Genomic DNA, 17317 nt, shown 5'->3' on the forward strand with positions numbered 1-17317 from the left:
ACTATTCTCCCCCTGTCAACACAACTAGCCATTTCATTCCCCTGGACAAGCCAGGAAGAGATCACCTGCTCACTCTGGGCTCCTTTTGGGGGTGCCTGGTAGACCACGGTGGAGAGCAGTGGATGGCACCTGCTGCAACAACTAAGGAGGACACATAGCTGTGATCATAGGCAGAGAGCACGGAAAGCGTTGGCACACGATAGTTTAGGGCAAAGGCCCTGCTCCTGGATAGCCCACCAGCTGTCCACTTCCTTCTCCATTCGTGTAATCAGTCCATGCAATCTCAAAAGGAGACATAAAGTCAGACAACATTTAAGATGTCCAGGCTACGTAGAACCACACAATCTGACAAGTCTCAGAATTCTTCCTCATGGGCCTCTCAGAAGATCCAGAACTGCAGCCCTTCCCTCTGGGCTGTTCCTGTCCATGTACCTGGTCACTGTGCTCAGGAATCTGCTCATTATCATGGACATCAGCTCAGACCCCCACCTCCACACCCCCATGTACTTCTTCCTCTCCCACCTGTCCTTGGCTGACATTGCCCTTGGCTCTACCATCTCCAAGATGATTGTGGACATACAAACTCACAGCAGAGTCATCTCCTATGTGAGCTGCTTTACTCAGATGTCTATTTTCTATTCTGGAGGCTATACTCCTGAATATGATGGCATATGATCAGTTTGTGGCCATGTGTCATCCACTGCACTACCCAGTCATCGTGAATTCATGCCTCTGTTGCTTCTTAGTTTTGGTGTCTTTTCTTGTTAGCCTTTTGCAATCCCAGCTGCACAATTTGATGGTGTTACAACTGACCTGCCTCGAGAATGTGGAAATTTATCCTTTCTGTTATTGTGATCATTCCCAACTCCTCAACGTTGCCCGTTCTGCCACCTTCACCAAATAACGTAGTCATGTATTTTGTTGGCGCTATCTCTGGATTATTCCCAACCTCAGGGACCTTTTACTCCATTATAAAATTGTAAAATTGTTTCTTCCATTCTGAGAGTCCCCTCATCCAGTGGGAGGTATAAAGCCTTCTCCAGCTGTGGCTCTCACCTGTCAGTTGTTTGCTTATCCTCCTCCCCCATCCCCTGGAAACCTCTAATCTACTTTCTGTCTCTATGACTCTGATTATGCCAGGGACCTCATATAAATGCAATCATACCATAGTTTTCCTTTTGCGACAAGTTTCTTTCACTTAGCATATCTTCACGTTTCATCCATGGTGTAGCAGATGTCAGAGTGTCCTTCTTTTTTAAGGCTGAATAGTATTCCATTGTATGGATGGATGGACCACGTACTTCTGAGGATGGATATGAGGGTTGTTTCCACCTTTTTTTTTTTTTTCTGGTACACGGGCCTCTCACTGTTGTGGCCTCTCCCATTGTGGAGCACAGGCTCTGGACGCGCAGGCTCAGCGGCCATGGCTCACGGGCCCAGCTGCTCCGCGGCATGTGGGATCTTCCCGGACCGGGGCACAAACCCGTGTCCCCTGCATCGGCAGGCGGACTCTCAACCACTGCGCCACCAGGGAAGCCCAAGTTTCCACCTTTTGACGATTGTGAATGGTGCTGCGATGAACATAGTTGGATGAGCATCTGTTCAAGTCCCTGCTATCAGTTCTTTTGGTTACACACATAGGAGTGGAATTGCTGGCTTATACAGTAATTCTACACTTAGCTTTTTGAGGAACCACCGAACAACAGCTGCATCATTTTACATTCCCACCAACAGTGCACTAGGGTTGCCTTTTCTCCACACCCTTGCCAACACTTGTTATTTTTGAGTTTTTGTTTTTGTTTTTTTAATTGTAGCCACCCTAACAAGTGTGAATGCACACACCTTTAAACGCAGCAATTCCACTTTGGGGAATTTATCTTTAACCTCTTCCAGAACTTGCTTTTGTTAGTTCATTACACATCCTGGCCATCCTTCCATGTCATGCATGTAATTCTCACCCTCTTGTTGATGCCTGTGCTATTTCCTAAGAAGGATGGACCTGGGGTTAACTATTGTTTCCTCATGGACAGTTTCACTGATTTCAATTTTTAGACATTGCCACATTGCAACAAATATATGCTTCATGGGACTACTCCAAGAAACACAGTTCATAAAACCTTCCAAAAACCCGGCTTCTTTCACTCCTTAATTTGCTAAGCACCCCTGGAGTGCTTAGACTGGAGTCTGTGGGCTGTTTGCTTTCACACCGTGCTTACATAAAAGCTCCTGCACAGTCGGTAGGTCTCTGCAAACTCTTCCCCCAAATAATAGAGCTTTGGTGGCTGGACCTAAATTTCTTTTTTTTTTTTTTTTTTTTGCGGTACGCGGGCCTCTCACGGTTGTGGCCTCTCCCGTTGTGGAGCACAGGCTCCGGATGCACAGGCTCAGCGGCCATGGCTCACGGGCCTAGCCGCTCCGCGGCATGTGGGATCTTCCCGGACCGGGGCACGAACCCGTGTCCCCTGCATCGGCAGGCAGACTCTGAACCACTGCGCCACCAGGGAAGCCCCTGGACCTAAATTTCTGCTGAACGTTTCTGCAAAGTGGATAGAGGTGGTTTCACGCTCATGTTTAGTTTCAAACTGTGATTCCCCAGAGACCCTATGCCTGGGCAGTAATGAGCAGGCAGCAGCTGACCTCATCCGGTGGAAAAAGAATGGCCAGCCAGCTACTCAGCTGCTGTTCCACTGATCGACTCCCAGTTTCGTCTGGTGTTCTACATTTCACTATGCAAAATTTAAGAGATGCAAAACTATGAAGACCCACACAACAGATATCCACATACCCACCCCCCAGCTTTTCCAAGACAGCTCAAGTCTCCATCCCGCCCCTCCCCAGTTTCCTGCCCTGGATCCCACCAGAGGCCAGAGACAGTGGCTGTCTGTCATGAATCTGGTGTACAGAATGCCCTGACTCACCTGTAAATCATCACAGAGAATTGGGTTTTGCTGGTTTTTAGATTTTATTTTGTTTGCTCTTTCTTTAAAATTGAAGTATAGTTGATTTACAATGCTTCATGTGTACATCAAAGTGATTCAGTTATATGTATATATCAGTATCTTATTTTCCATGGCATGACTGTAGCTGGTGTGGTGTCTTTGGTTTCCACGGGATCGAACCTGGTGAGCAGGAAGGCTCCTGTTGACCCATGTATGGGTTTGCTAAGCCCGCTCTGTCCTTCTACACGTGTTTTTTTCGATACCCTGAAATTTCCAGCAGTCAACCATGCCCTATGCAAACAGCGAGTTTTATTTCTTCCTTCCTGATCAGTCTGCTTTTTCTTGCCTTATGGAAGTACAAGGCTGACCTGAAGGCTATGGACAGAGCCGACTCCTGGTCCTTCTCCAGCCCCAGGGGAAAGGCTTGTGTGTCTGGTCAGGAGGGGCATCAGCCGGTGGGGGCGCGGTGAGCTGGGACCCACCACGCACGCAGTCCAAAGAGACCTCAGACACGGCATCAAGTGTGATTTACGGCACGGGGTTGGTCCTTACCTGCAGTGATAATGGTGCGGCTGGCTCCACGGATGGGAACAGATGGTGAAATTTGATGTGGCACCACGGTACCAGGTTACTCAGCCTTGACGGCCGGAGTGAGAGACCTGGGCTCAGTCCAGAAGCTGGTGGAGCTCAAGACAGATGGAGAGATGGATGGAAAGACAGACAGATGGAGAGAGACAGAGTCAGAGACAGATGGAGAGAGATAGATGGCCGGAGACAGGAGATGTGGCAGCAGAGGGACTCTTCTTTTGTGACTCGTCTCTTTGGAGTGTGACCTGGGGTGGGACTTGTACTGACCGGCCACAGCTGAGCCTCTGGGCATGGGACTCGAGTGCTGGGGGCCTGGGCCGGTCCTAGCTGTGTCTCAGCACACCTGAGGCAACAGGTTCCTGGACTCTCACCAGGACCATGGTAGGTGCCACATGGTGACTGGGAGGGTGACACACTCACTGCAGAGCTCCAGGGTCCTTGGGGGTTTCACTGGCACTTTGGACTTTCCATGTACCAGAAACTCTGAAGTGATGGGTGGTCACAGGGTGAACACAGTGACCTCTGATGCATCTTTGCTTCTCTTAGACTTGTTTTTAAGGGATCGAGAAGCAGCAGGCGTCTCCTTGGGACCTGCCATCTCGCGCTGTAGCTGTGACCCAAGGGGGAGCAGTCTCGGGAGAGCAGATGGTAAAACTGCCACCTGGGAACGTTGGCCTCCTCCCCATGCTGGAACCTATGGGAGAGACCTGGCAGTCGGAAGGGAGCCTCTGCACCTCTGGACCTTCCCCAGCCTGCACCCACCTACTCAACACCTCCTCCTCACCAATCCCCCTCCTCACCAGCCCAACCCTGGCCTGCACACCCTCTCGGCCACCTGGCCCTGTGGTCCTTGGGGTCGTGTCTTGTAGTTTAAAAATAACCTCCCTTGGGCTTCCCTGGTGGCGCAGTGGTTGAGAGTCCACCTGCCCATGCAGGGGACACGGATTCGTGCCCCGGACCGGGAGGATCCCACATGCCGCGGAGCAGCTGGGCCCGTGAGCCATGGCCACTGAGCCTGCGTGTCTGGAGCCTGTGCTCCGCAACGGGAGAGGCCACAACAGTGAGAGGCCTGCATACCGCAAAAAAAAAAAAAAAAAAAAAGAAAAAAGAAAAAAGAAAAAAATTCCACCAAAATAGAACATATTCTGGGCTATTAAAAAAACACCCAAGAAATATAAAAGAATTGAAATCATACAGAGGATGTTCACTGACCATGATGGAACCAATTTCAAAGCAATAACATAAAAATGACTGGAAAATCTCCAAATAATTGGAAATTATTCAACAAACTTATAAATAACCTATGGTAAAAATTGAAACCCGCAAAAAAATTTTTTTAAATAGACAAAAGTAATGAACATGAAAATACAGCACTTCAAAGTTTGTAGAATGGAAATAAAATAGTGCCGAAAGGGAAACTTATTGCGCTATATGCTTATGTTAGATGAGAAGAAATGTCTGAAATCAATAATTTGAGCTCCCACCTCAGGAAATTTTAAAGAGAAGAGAAGAGTAAATTTGGAGGATTGGAAGGAAGATAATCATAAAATAATGACAAATCAATGAATTCTAAACACGCTGGGGACTTCCCTGGTGGCGCAATGGATAAAGACTCCACACTCCCAATGCAGGGAGCCCGGAGTTCAATCCCTGGTCAGGGAACTAGATCCCACATGGATGTCACAACTAAGAGTTTTCATGCCACAACTGGGGAGCCCATGTGCTGCAACTAAGGACCCTTGGAGCTGCAACTAAGGAGCCCTGGAGCTGCAACTAAGGAGCCCACCTGCTGCAACTAAGACCCTGCAACCAAATAAATAAATATTTAAAAAATAAATTAACAAATACAATAGAGAAAAGGAAACACATTATGATGAAGTAATATGACAGGAAATAAAATGCCTGATTAAGTAGAGACGTACCATCTTTATCAATGGTTACAGTATTGGAAATAGCTGATTTTCACCCAAAGTATTTGATTTAATATAATATAGTTAAAACCATAATGTAATTTTTAGAAGGTAAAGATGTAGATTCTCAAATTCACAAGGAAGGGAATTTTTCAAGGAGAACTAAGACATTTTGGGTGGGGGAACATGAGAGAGAATATGGAAAATAGTAATACACCAAAATAATCTCCAGAGTTCATTATCAGAGGAAAAAACCAAAATATTGAATAAGAATACAGAGGCTCTAGAATCAATCCCTTGTTAATATAGAGGCTTACTGTTTGATAAAGTTGCCATTTCGTTTAGAATCTGCCTGCTTTGCATATCCTGTGAAACTGCACACAACATGTGATACCATAAAAAAGATAAACCCTGTGGCTGTAAAATGCCTTAATCCCTGCTGTCCTTTAGAGCAGTCTAAGCCAGAGATCCCCATGAGGCTGCTGAGTGACATCAACTAGACATGTAAGTTTCTTCACTGACCACCTCCCCTCTCTCTAGTGAGAGTTCCCTTGCCCTTCTACCCTTCTGAGTAGTGATTTCCGTGCCATAACCTCTTCAAAATGTCGTGCTCCCAGGTACCTCCCCTGCATGCATACTGGTCCAAGTATTGCCTAGTAAAGCTTGTGTGTGCTACTGCCACCTTGTGTTTGGTCATATCTTTTTTCTTGCTCAACCCTGAAATCTTTCAAAACCCTTATGCTGGGTTGGATTGGCATGGGAACATGTGAGAAATAGGTAGTCAGGAAGAACAACTAGTCTTGGCTTGAGCCCGTTTCTTCCTCCTACCAGGGCACCTTTGAGGACACTCCTGGGCACGTTTATCCTTCAATGCCTCACTTGAGAACTTGCCTGAGGAGCAATTTGCCCACTAAAATTTTTTTCCAATTTACCCAATTTTCTCATTTAATAAGACTTACTTTATGAATAATTCCTTTCAAGTATAGTTTTATTCAAGAGTATATTTAAAGCAAGCAGACAAAGTCAGATTCTGTTCTGGCATCATTAAGAGTAAATGTCATAATAAAAAACAGTGGTTTTATTATGAGGTTCTGAGTAGGACTAAATCAAAAGACATTAAAAAGTCAATAACCTAATTGATATAGGAAGGTGGATTGAATCCTAGTTTGAAAAAAGCCACCTACAAAAAGGAAATATTTGAAGACAGTTGGAATACGGTAAATCCCCTACACACGAACCTTGAGGTTGCAAACTTTCAAAGATGCGAACATGGGTTCTCATGTCCAATCATGTAAGTTAGTTCAAGTGTCTGGCATACATTGTCACGCGTGTGCAGCCTCTACAAGTGGTTGTGCTTTTGTGTACTTTACTGTACAGTACCATATAGAGTACAGCAGCACAGCATCTTTATTTCAAGCCCAGGATGTCTGGAAGCAAGCGTAAAAGCAGCGGTGATGTAGCTGGTACAGTGAAGAAGCACCAAAGGATAACAATGGGAAAAAAAAGGGAAAATAATTGAGAGAGTGGAGGCAAAAAGATGTTTTTTATGTATTATTTGTGTGAAAAGTATTATAAATCTATTACAGTACAGTACTCTATAGCCTATTGTGTTAGTTGGGTACCTAGGCTAACTTTGTTGGACTTATCAACAAATTGGACTTCCCCACTTTGTCTATAAAACACTTTAAGGGAAGTGTTTTATAGACAAAGTGAGGAAGAGGGTCACGCTGCACAATTCTCTGATTGGTGGATGGTGAGGTAACAGGGTGATATTTCAGGAGTTAACAGCATCAACTTTCTGGTTCCAGCCACTCTGGGGTCCATGTGTTTGTAGTCAGCATACAGTTAACTTCTTCCACCTGGTGGGAGTTTTATTATCAGAAAAACAACTCAAAGATACAGCTCAGATTATTATATATACCCTTGAGGAGGAGCTCAGGTCCTTGACTTTTTCTGGCTAAACTATTATTATTTTGTCTTGCTTGACACTTTTCCTTTGTTTCAGCATTCTCCCCTTTCTCTTATTAAATTTGCTCTTTGGAACTCCGGGAAGGCCTAGGAGGCTAAAGATTTGCTACAATATAAACATCAGGTGGGGGATACAGGGGTCTGTCCCCTGTAAAGTCCCCACAGGTTCTGCTTGGTTTGATATGGACTGAATATTAGATGATACCAAAATAGTCTTAACTTTTGAAACATGGTATTGGTACTATGGTTACACAGGACAGTGTCCTGATTCTGGGTGATTCATGCTGAAATATTTAATAGTGAAGTGTCATGATATTTTCAACTTTCAAATGGTTCAGAAAAAAATTATATCTACATCTACATGCAGTCAGTTCTTCTATAATGCTTGTTTTGAAAACATGATATTTTTCTGGGTATTGATAAATTTGGAAACAATTTGAACATAATGTTAACTTCATGTTTGCTTATGTGCAATTTCATCTGCAAGGCACACAAGAGACACAGGGGTTAACTGCAGAAAACTGCACCCAGGTGAACCTAGCTGCTCAGAAATACACAAAACACATGCGCACAGCTCAAGACACTGCCAGCTCATTCAGTGCCTCTCAGGTGTTATGAGGCATCCCCATATCCATCCGGGTTCTGACTTTCTGTCTGATTTTAGGTAACTCCTTCCACCTCTTCATTATAACTCACAAGTGTCAATCCTTCTGATGATCACTTCTACAAGCAAAGGACAGGCCTCTTTCAAGGTAAAGTGCTTTTGTATTTCTTAACCATTCAATATATGTAAAATGCTGTTTTATTAGATTCCTTTTTTTTTAAATGTCAGTGACAAGTTTTGAGTGTTGAACCCCACCCAATCCCATTTTTCTCATAAGCCCTGTGGCTTTCACTGTGTGATTATGTATAACATTGGTTAGGAACACCTATGAAAAAGTCTTGTTTAAAAGCAAACTTCCCTGGAGGGGGCAAGTTCCAGCCCACTGGCTGAAACTCATTATGTTCAACCACGTGACCTTCTGCCCTGTTGACACTCAGGGCAAGGGGGTGGGGTCTCATGAATTGTCCAATCGGGGTGCAGCACGGGAAGGTGGGTGGGGCAACACTTAGCCGACCACTTAGAGGTCCCTGTAGGTGGTCAGCGTTGCGTTTCATCGGCTCTCCCGTGTCCCAGGTGTCTCTCTGCAGCGTATATGATACTGTGAACTGCAGAGGCGGCAGGAGTAGAAGGGAGGACCCCAAGGGGACCCCAGAAGCCAGGAAATGGTGAGTTGAGGGGCCAGGTGTCCCAGGACAGGGAGGAGGGGTTGAGTCGGAACCTGCCACTGTGGGACCCGGACCTTGCTGCGGTCAACTCCGGAGTCTGCAGACCCAAGTCCGCCCGGGGCTCGGCTCAGACCTAAGCCCCCTCCAGCTCTCAGCGCGGGGGCTGGGCCAGCAGCCGAGACTTCGGGCGTCCTGTCCCATCACTGTGCGTGGTGACTTTGGCCCCGGAGCCTCTCTGGGCAGCTCTGCGCCCGCAACCCGTCTCTCCTCAGACTGCGCATTGACTTCGGGTAGAGTCTTCAGACTCTGTCTGGTCTTTAAGTGTGGGTGGAGCTTAAGTGTGTGGGGACCCCAATGCCACCTTTCTCCCCAAGAGGACCCGTTTTCTCCTGAGTTTTCCAAATGTTTGGGGAAGCAGAGTCTCAAATCCACGAACCTGTAGCCCCAGCCTAGCTCTTCCTAGGGCTGGCATTAAATCCATACATTCCAGGTCCCTCCCCGCCTTCCCAAAGCCAACTGCGTCTCTAATTCACAGCATCATTATCAACTGTTTGTCCTCCGTGGTGCATGTCAAACAGACGTGGTATTTTTTTTTCCAGGGAGGAAAATTTATGCGTTCATTTATTTAATAATAAACTCAATAGTATTATTAATGGAAATAAAAATTATTTAATGCTCACCATATATCAGGGACTGTGCAAACACCTTACACAGATCTCATTTAATCCTAACACGTAATAAATATTAAGCTCACTTTTTAGAAGCAAACATTGAAGGATCCAAGAAGTTAAATCCTTACACAGGGTCCCACAGCCACTCTTTGGCAGAGGGGGATGCAGAATTTTGTCATTTTCCCACAGCCAGTGAATGGCTCATGTTTAAAGGTGTAGTTTTTGGTTTGTGGATACTTTACCATCAGAGGAAAGCAGAGAATAACCACCTGTATCTAGGCTGTGTGAAACCCTTGGGTGTCTCCCCCCAGAGTCTTTCCTGGGCACAGACATCCTGTATCCTATGGGAAGCCCTTGGGTGTAGCTACCCCTTGAGAAATGTTCCTGCTCCTCCATGGGTTTGTCACCCTAAAAAGTTTTATTCACTTTTTAGTCACCGTTTTACAGTAACTGTAAACTAAAGAAAGAGGTGAATTTCAGAAAAGTAAAATGTAACATTAGTACATGGCCTGTGTTAAAATTTGTTTCCCTTTTTTCCTGCCCTTAGCTGGTGTTTCTGAAGTCTATTGCTTACTTTTGGGTGCTTTCGAATGTATCAATAATTCCAGGGCTTAGGCTTGCAGAGCAGAAGTGCTCAGGTATGATTGTTTACAAAACAGTTTCTTGTCATGGAAATAATAACCAGCACCATTATTTTCTGGAATCAATAGATACTCATGGCTTTTCTTGTTGAGCTAACAGAATGCCTTACAATCTTCATTTTTTTTCCTTCGTTTTTCATGAACTGTTGTGTTGCTGTCTTTGCATTTGAAGAAACAGTCACCTCCTCCAGTTTTTACTGACTGGCTTTGGGAGAGAAACACCTTTACCATTCAACCCAGATGGATATTCTGAGCTTCTCTCAGGCTTTTTCTGTGGATGCCCACTTCATGCCTCTTGTTCCCTCTTTTGTACAGAATTCTTAAGATTCTATGCCTTTCCTTGATCCCTCACATCCAGGCTGGGTGCTGTGTTTGCTTCCCCTGAAATGCTCACGTTTGTATGTCTTCCCAATCCCACCAAGTCAAGCCGGCTGCATGTGTGTGTTTATGAGCTACATGTGTGTGCTTACTGTGGATTCTTGTGCTCCTCATCTGGGGGTCATGTGGGGAGCCAGACATAGGGTGTGGGTTGATGTATATGGAGCACTGGGTGTGCCCATGGGCCAGTTGGAAGTGTCTGCAGGCACAGTATCCCAAGCAGCTGGTGTGCAAGGCTCCTGATGGATTCAGCAAGCAATTAGTAGGGTCTGCAGCCCTTTTTTGGATTTCCAAGCTCTGGTTGGTGTGAGTCCTCATGACTTCCTGGTACCAGCCTTCCAGCCACTCATCCATGCTGACCCCCTTGGTATTCTATATTTTAATTATTAATTAATTTTTGGCTGCGTTGGGTCTTCGTTGCTGCGCGTGGGCTTTCTCTAGTTGCGGCGAGCGGGGGCTACCCTTGGTTGCGGTGCATGAGCTTCTCATTGCGGTGGCTTCTCTTGTTGCGGAGCACGGGCTCTAGGGCACATGAACTTCAGTAGTTGTGGCTCTTGGGCTCTAGAGCACAGGCTCAGTAGTTGTGGCACACGGGCTTAGTTGCTCCACGGCATGTGGGATCTTCCTCGACCAGGGGTCGAACCCATGTCCCCTGCATTGGCAGGTGGATTCTTAACCACTGCGCCACCAGGGAAGCCCAGTTTTGTTTTGTTTTGTTTTTTAATCTACTGTGACAGGGGTTTTTTTTTGTTTCACTTACTGTATTTAGACCACTGATGTTTAAAGTGATTATTGATGTAGCTGGATTAATATCTGCCATATTTTTACCATTTTTAATTTGTTGCCCGTGTTCTTTTGTTTCTTTTTTGTCTTTCACTTTTCTTCTGTCTTCTCTACCTTTTAGGGGACATTTTACTTGATTCCATTTTTTCTCTTCTCTTAGCATATCATTATAACTTTTTTTTTTAACATTTTTAGTCATTGCCCTGAGTTTGTAGTATACATTTACAACTAACCCAACTCCTCTCTGAAGTAATACCATAGCATTTCACTGGATGTGCACATTCCCTCCCTTGCCCCTTATAACATTTCTGTCACTCATTTTACTCATCCAAAAGCTATAATTACTGAATATGTTGCTGCTGCTATTATTTTCAACAAAATGTTATGTCAGATTAATTAAGAATAACAAAAACTAATGATTTAATTATTACCTTCATTTGTTCCTTCTCTAACACTTAACATTTATCATTTACCTTCTTCCTGATGAATTTCTTTTAACATTTCTTGCAAAGCAGGGGTATTGGTGACAAATTCCCTCAATTTTTTTGGAAGTCTTTATTTCTCCCTCACTTGAAAGATAATTTTGCTTGCCACAAAATTCTAGTTGGGTGGTTTCTCTTTCAACACTGTTTCACAAAACTCTCTTCCTGCTTGCATGGTTTCTGAAAAGAAAAGTCCAATTTACTTCTTATCCTTGTTTCTCTGTAGCTAAGGTTTTTTTTCCCTGACTTCTTTCAAGATTTCTTTTGTTTTTGATTTTTCTTGAGTTTGAGTATATATTTCTAAGTGTGCATTTTTAGGGTTTTTATCCTGTTTGGTGACCTCTGAGCTGCCTAGATCTGTATTTTGGTATCCATTATTAGTTTGGGGGAAAATCTCAATCATTATTATTTTACGTATCCTGTTTATTTCTTCTCCTTCATGTATTCCCGTGTTGTATATGTTACACCTTTTTAAATTGTCCCAAAGCTCTTGGATTTCTGTTCTGTCTTTTTACCCTTTTCTTATCTTTGCATTTCAGTTCGGAAGGTTCTAGTGACAGCTCCTCAAGGTTGCTGATTTTTTTTCTCACACATTTTCACTGTAATGATAAGGTCCCCCCAAAAAGGAATTCTTTATTTTTGTTCTGTTCTTTTGGGTTTTTTCAAATTTCTTTGATTTCCCTTTGGTTCTTTTTTAGAGTTTCCAGCTCTGGACGTGTTACCTATCTGTCCTTGCAGGTCATCCATTATTTCCATTACAGCACTGAGCATATGAATCATGGTTGCTTTAAATTACTGGTCTGATAATTCCAGCATATCTGCTACATCTGAATCAGGTTCTTTTGCTTGTCCTAATCCCAGAGATGTGTTGGGGTTTTTTTTTTCTCTTTTTTCCCCCCCTTTTTGGTTATTTTTTAGGAGATGTGTTTTTTAAGTCTTTTATTGTGCCTTTTAATTTTTTGTTGAATACCAGACCTGACGTACTGTGAAAAGGAACTGAGGTTTTTAGGCCTGTAGTATGAGATTTTAGGTTTATCTGACTAGGGTTTGGACTTGTTTATTATTTGCTGTGGCTGTCAGAGGCTAAAATATCTTCAGGTGTCCTTGCTTTTGTCTCCCATGTCATCTTTAGGAGTACTATAGAGACTTGTAAATAAGTTCTGAAACATACAGTTCTGTCAGTGTTTTATACGGTTATTAGGTGTCTTCTTGATATGGTGGTATGTTGAGGGTGGAAAGGAAATGTTTTATAGTCCCATGATTGGGTCTCAGTATGTGACCATGGACTGTGACCCTTCTGTGGTATAAGAAAGATATTTGGTCTTTGTCCATGGTTCTTAGCAAAGACCTCCTAAAGCCCTTGAAATTTCCCATGTGATAAGGGTGATAGTAGCATCTTATGTTCTAATGAGGCAACTGTTTCCAGACCCATAGATGATTTCATGATGGGGGATGGTTACCAGGAAGAACAAGCTATGATTAGAGGCTTAGAGCTTTCAGCCCAGCCCATGCTCAAGCCCCCAATGTTGAAAACTCCATCAAAACCCCTAAACCTCAGGATTCAGAGATATCTGAATTGGTGAACACATCACTGTCCTGGGAGGCTGTCATGCCAGGAGAGGGCATGGAACCTTCCTACCGCTGTTCCCCTACTTTGCCCTGTGCACCCTTTCCATTTGGCTGTTCCTGACTTGTATCTTTTAAAATAAACTGATAATAATGAGTAAAGCATTTTTCTTAGTTCTAATAGTCGTTCTATCAAATTAACAAACGAGTGTTTATAGGGAACTTCTGAACTTGTAGTCAGCCATCCAGAAATGTGTGTGGCCTGGGCCTTGCATTTGCAGCTGGCATCTGACATGGGGGCAGTCTTGTGGTGTTGCAGGAAGGGGGACCCCTTCCTAGGCCTGAGAATGGGCTCTTGTCTAACACTCAGAAATGAATTGTCCAAGGAGACACACATGCTGACAAAGCGAGAGATTTCATTGGGAAGGGGCGCCCAGCTGGAGAGCAGCAGGGTAAGGGAACCCGGAAGAACTGCTCTGCCACGTGGCTCAAAGTCTCACGTTTTATAGTTATAGGGTTAGTTTCTGGGTTGTCTCTGGCTGATCATTCTGACTCAGGGTCCTTCCTGGTGGCATGCCCATCGCTCAGCCAAGATGGATTCCAGTGAAAAGGATTCTGGGAGGTTGGTAAGATATACGGACTGGCATCTCTTCTCTCCTTTTGACCTTTCCCGAATTCTTACGGTTGGTGGTAGCTTGTTAGTTCTGCATTCCTTACCAGCACCTCCTGTTGTAAGATAACTCATTGCAAGTGGTTACTATCATGTCTGGCCAGGGTGGGCAGTTTCGGTCAGAGGTTCCCCCAACAACAGGACTGGGCCCTTCAACTGTGGAATCTGATGTTAACTTTGGTTAGTGGTAGAATTGAGTTGTAAGACACCCAGTTGGAATTGGAGAGCTGGTGAAGTGGTTTCAGAAAACACACCACGTGTTGGCTGTTGGGGTTTAAACAAAACAAAACTCTCAACCTCACAAGTCTTTCTGAGGTCTCTCTCTCCCTCAACTTAGGTCAGGCAGAAAGGCTAGAGGAGACTCAAGTTAGCAATTTCCCCTGTTGCCCAAAAGACCTTGGCTCTCTGTGCACTGATGCTGAACAGGAATATGGAGACAGAGTTTTTGGAGGAAAAGAAAGATAGCTTTTAATTCTTTGCCGGCAAAGGGGAAAACAGCAGGCTAGGGCCTCAAGAACTGTGCCCTCACTTCCTGAGGAATCAGAGGAGATCTTATAGATGGGGCTCGAAGTCCGGGGGTGTATGATAAGGATCGAAGTCATGAAGGTCTTGCGTTTTTCTTCTTCTTGCATTATTTCAAAACAGTCACAGCTGGAGTCACGCAGCCTGGCTGGGTAACTGGGCCTGTTTGTCTCTGATTTAGTGGCCTGTGACCTTTCTGAAATGCAAAAAGCGACAAGGGGTGACTTGTAACAAGGGAGTGCAGGGAGCTTAAACACCAGGTGCAGGATGTAATTTACATCACACAAGAGTTAGGGGGTGATAGGTGCAGGATGTAATTCACATAGTGTCAGGTAGTGATAGGTTAGCTTTGTGAAGGACTAATCTAGTTACAGACACTACAGATTAGTAACAGTTAAAATATAGCTAGGAGTGATTAACTCTTTCAGGCCTGTTTGTTTCTTCTAGCCTGATCACTGTTCCCTTTACTTTCCTTGTTCTCAGGAGAGGAAAAACTTCATTTCTATTTTTGCTGCAACAAATTCCCCACTGCTAGTTCATTCCCTCCATCTCAGTGGAGGAAGGGAAACGGGCATCATTCTTGTCTGGCTGAGGACAAAACTTCAGTTTTGCTCCACTTGACAAACACCAGCTGTCTGGCCCAGGGGCCCACCTATCTCCTACTTCACCCTCCCACCATGTCAGTTAGGCACTGGTAAAACAGAATCTTTTGAGGACAGGTATTGTTAAGAGCAGAATATTGTGGGCATATTTCAAAATTGCTATTTTACTGTCTCTCCAGTTTTGGAGACAGCAGTTGGCCCTGTGATTAATGGTTTGATAGATCTGAGTTGTTAATTTTAAGTTTGTTTGCTTTTTTCTGGTGAGGATTATAGGAATGTCACCTTCTAAGCTCTTTACATGCCAGATGAGAATCTAGAAGTCTGACTCCATTTTTTAATGTTTGACTGCTGACAACTTTTAAAGCCTCATCCTTCCTTCTCCTGGTGCCCCACATCTGTACAAGATGACAAGAAGCCCTGGGTGCTTGCTTCTTTGGTGCTGGTAAGAGATTAAATTCTTTGTAGCCCCTGCCTTTGTGTGCAAAATCTCACACTAGCCCACCTCCTAATCTCAATTAAAACAAACAAACAAACAAACAAAAACCTCAGGGCAAAATTTGCAGCAACATGGATGGACCTAGAGATTCTCATACTGAGTGAAGTAAGTCAGATAGAGAAAGACAAATATCATATTATATGGCTTATATGTGGAATCTAAAAAAATGATACAAATGAACTTATTTACAAAACAGAAATAGAGTCACAGATGTGAAAAACAAACATGGTTACTGGGGGGAAAGGGGGCTGGGGAAGGTTAAATTGGGAGATTGGGATTGACATATACACACTAACATATATAAAATAGAGCGACTTCCCTGGTGTCCAGTGGTTAAGACTCTCCACTTCCAATGCAGGAGGCACAGGTTCAATCCCTGGTTTGGGAACTAAGATCCCATGTGCTGCATGGTGTGGCCAAAAAATTTTTTTAATTAAAATAAATAAAATAGATAACTAATGGAGACCTACTGTATAGCACAGGGAACCCTACTCAGTCCTCTGTAATGACCTATATGGGAAAAGAATCTAAAAAAGATTGGATATATGTTTGCGTGTAATTGATTCACTCTGCTGTACTGCAGAAACTAACACAACATTGTAAATCAACTATACTCCAATAAAAATTTTTTTAAAAAAGCAAACGAGGGCTTCCCTGGTGGCGCAGTGGTTGAGAGTCCGCCTGCCGATGCAGGGGACACGGGTTCGTGCCCCGGTCCGGGAGGATCCCACATGCCGCGGAGCAGCTGGGCCGTGAACCATGGCCGCTAAGCCTGCGTGTCCGGAGCCTGTGCTCCGCAGCGGGAGAGGCCACAACAGTGAGAGGCCCGCGTACCACCAAAAAAAAAAAAAAAAAAAAAAAAAAAAAAAAAAAGGCAAACGAAAAAAACTCAGGCCAGGCTCATTTTCTTGTTCTGTCAAGGCACTTCCCACCTGCTTAAGAGGCCTTCCCTGCCCTCCCCAGACACTTCCATTATGGAAGCAATAAACTCTTTCATACGTTCCTGGCAGTAATGTGTTGTCAATCAAACCTAGGGTAGGGACCCCCCTAACACAGTAGGTTACCGTAACAGTTATAGAAGGGGTAAGGTATTGTCAACTGAAAAAAATGTTCACAACCTGAAAGTTGAGAGTTGTGTTTTCTTCAGTGGACATACTGAGGACTTCAACTGCGGAGGCAGCATTTCAAGTAACCCAGAGAAAACTGCTCTGAGGAGGCGAGGGGGGAGCTAGGATATATAGGAGTTTTGCAACAAAGGGCAGGTAGTAGGAACAAACGATTACTGTTAATAAAACTAGATACAGTAAGTCCCCTACATAAGAATGAGTTCTGGTTCTGAGAGCACGTTCATCAGTCCGATTTGTTTGTAATTCCAACAAAGTTAGTCTAGGTATCCAAGTAACACAATCGGCTATATAGTACTGTACTGTAATAGGTTTATAATACTTGTCACACAAATAATACATAAAAAAGAATAAATAAAGCATTTTTAATCTTACAGTACAGTCCCTTGGAAAGTACAGTAGTACAGTACAACAGCTGACATACAGGGCTGGCATCCAGTGAACACGCAAGAAGAGTGACTGACTGGAGGAGAGGGAGGAGGTGGGAGATGGTAGAGCTGAAGGATCCTCAGCAAGTGGAGACGGAGGGCAAGCTGCAGTTTCACTCACGCCTAACATTGATGGAACGCTCATTTGCATCTTTGAAAGTTCGCAACTTGAAGGGTCGTTTGCAGGGACTTACTGTATCTCAAGTTAAGGAATTTAGCGCTTTTCTATGTATGGGAAGATGCAAGAGTCTGGGCTCACTGAAATCATTCCTGTGTATGC

The 17317-nt window shown here is 44.2% G+C and overlaps 1 pseudogene across 1 annotated transcript; it reads left to right on the forward strand.

Moving 5' to 3' along the window:
- Nucleotides 1–370: 370 nt before the first annotated feature.
- LOC307051158 (olfactory receptor 7E24-like) lies at nt 371–1125 on the forward strand (annotated as a pseudogene). The gene has a single exon. The product of its transcript is annotated as an olfactory receptor 7E24-like (transcript).
- The last annotated feature ends 16192 nt before the right edge of the window (nt 1126–17317 follow it).

This window comes from Hyperoodon ampullatus (genome assembly GCF_949752795.1).
Source record: "Hyperoodon ampullatus genome assembly, chromosome: 4".
Taxonomy (NCBI): Eukaryota; Metazoa; Chordata; class Mammalia; order Artiodactyla; family Ziphiidae; genus Hyperoodon; species Hyperoodon ampullatus.